This window comes from Myotis davidii, unplaced genomic scaffold (genome assembly GCF_000327345.1).
Source record: "Myotis davidii unplaced genomic scaffold, ASM32734v1 scaffold168, whole genome shotgun sequence".
In the NCBI taxonomy this organism is placed as follows: domain Eukaryota; kingdom Metazoa; phylum Chordata; class Mammalia; order Chiroptera; family Vespertilionidae; genus Myotis; species Myotis davidii.
Genome location: NW_006383016.1, coordinates 139,977 through 142,037, shown reverse-complemented (window position 1 = coordinate 142,037; position 2,061 = coordinate 139,977). Strand labels below are relative to the sequence as shown.

Here is a 2,061-nt window from a genome sequence, read left to right as displayed (position 1 = left end):
TTTCCATGCCCCCATGACACTTACAGTCTTGTTAGGAATGGGCATAAATGAAAGAAATGTAACATTTTAACTGTTGTGAATGGTGTGAATGCAGGAAACCTGGCACTATAAGGGTTTTTTGTTCCTAGTTAGGAATAAATGTAGAGCACGTTTAAGGTGTAATTACCATCTGGGTAAAAGTGACAAAACATACAGTCAAGTTTGGATGTGATAAAGCATAATATAAATCTAAATATAGTTAGGAGTCATTGGGTTTTATTGTTAAATCTTTCCATTTATTAGTTTTAACTGCTGAATGGGATTTGCTTCATAAATGTATGTGTGAAGATGACTGTGAAACTCTCACTTATCAGCTGTTAGTTCCCTGAAGACTTGCAAAAGTCCTTTACTCCTTTTTTAAAATCAGTGTTTATAATTTTCTCTAGTAGCAGTAGGTTCTTAGGATATTGGTAACAATTTACTGCTGGGCTAGAGTTTTACAATCAAGGCCTCATTTAGTAAAAGGTAAATCAAATCAAATCACTAAATACCTTCTTGAATTGGAACTTGTCATGCTGCTAACGACTTTGGCCTTTCTAACCTTTCTCTGCTTAACAAGTAAATGTTGGTTTCAGTAAGCTCATACACAGATGTACATATGTGTATGTGTGTATGTAATAAATATGTACTTAGAGATACATATTTCACTGGTATCTCTGATATATTTACACACATATACACAATGTATAATCGGGGTGGGCAAAAGTAGGTTTATAGTTGTGAGGACGTTAAGTTTATTCTTGTATTATTTATTAATTGTAAACCTACTTTTCCCCACCTCTATATATCTATATCAATATGTGTATTCTTCACTTCTGTTTAAAAACGTGATTCTTATACTTCAAAGAGTGATGAAAATCATTACATAAATGACATTACAAGCATGGAAAAAAGACAAATTATTTCTTTCTGTAGTTTGTACAAAAAAACCCAGTTGCTATTATTTTCACATAGAGAACACTTTAGGCATTTTCAAAAGGGGAGGGTTAGAGCAGGCTGGCCACTGGACATGCAGACCAGGTTCTACTACCAAGATACTAGGTCACAGGAGTGGGCTGGTAATTTTAATAAGTTCCATTCTAGCCCAGTGGGTGTGCCGCAGTGGAGCATGGACCTATGAACCAGGAGGTCACAGTTCCATTCCCAGTCTGGACACATGTCTGGGACATGCTAGCTGGATCTCCAGTAGGGGGCATGCAGGAGGCAGCTGATCAATGATTCTCTCTCATTGTTGTTTTTCTCTCTTCTCTTTTCCCTTCCTCTCTGAAATCAATAAAAATAAACTTTAAAAATTCAATTTTAGAGAAATTATTGGATTTTTAAGCTGCAAGTGCCCTAGGGATTTATATTCAAATATCCCAGAAAGGAAACTAATCTCAATAAGTTGGCGTTTTTGGAAGAAAGCGGTTTATACACTTCAGAATTCACGTTTATAGTGCCAAGTAAACTGTACAAAGGTGCTTAAAACACTAACAGTGTCAAAAAAAGGCAAAATAACTTGCTCAGTACAGTAACTTAATTTGGTCCCAGACCTAGACCCTGGGGTCTCCTAAATCGGGTGCAGCTTTTCCGCACCACAGTTCTTGTCCTGCAACTGAAGGTCAGGCTGGATCATTCTTAGTTCCTCCAACAGTGCGCTTCCTCCGGGGTTGGAGTGTTTGATCGGATAGGGCTTAATTCAGATTAAGTTGCCTTCTGCCGCCTTCTTATTTCTTTTGTTTCCACTGCTCTTTGTTTTTATCATCAGCATTGCTGACCTTCTGTTTCAAATAAAAGACACACTCATTTAATAACATCAACAAGGAATTTTAACACCCACCTAAACTGATTGGCCCAGGGGACAGGACACTGCCATTTCCAGCCGGGAAAAGGTGAAGGGGACACACAGCATCTGATGGCCACGTGCGGGAGGAGGGGCCGCCTTTTGGTTGGTGCCCGGAGGGGCTAAATCCCTCCAATCCGCACGAGCCCCGCGGTGGAGGCGGGGGCGCGCTCCGGGGGAGGGCGGGGCCCGCGACCTGT

General features: G+C 40.0%; 1 long non-coding RNA gene across 1 annotated transcript in view; it reads right to left on the bottom strand.

Moving 5' to 3' along the window:
• Window positions 1-1,452: 1,452 nt before the first annotated feature.
• Window positions 1,453-2,061, bottom strand: part of LOC107181701 — a 2,325-nt gene continuing 1,716 nt past the window's right edge. The window contains exon 2 of the long non-coding RNA XR_001512395.1: window positions 1,453-1,799. This is a non-coding gene — a long non-coding RNA (uncharacterized LOC107181701). The remainder of the gene's footprint in view (window positions 1,800-2,061) is intronic.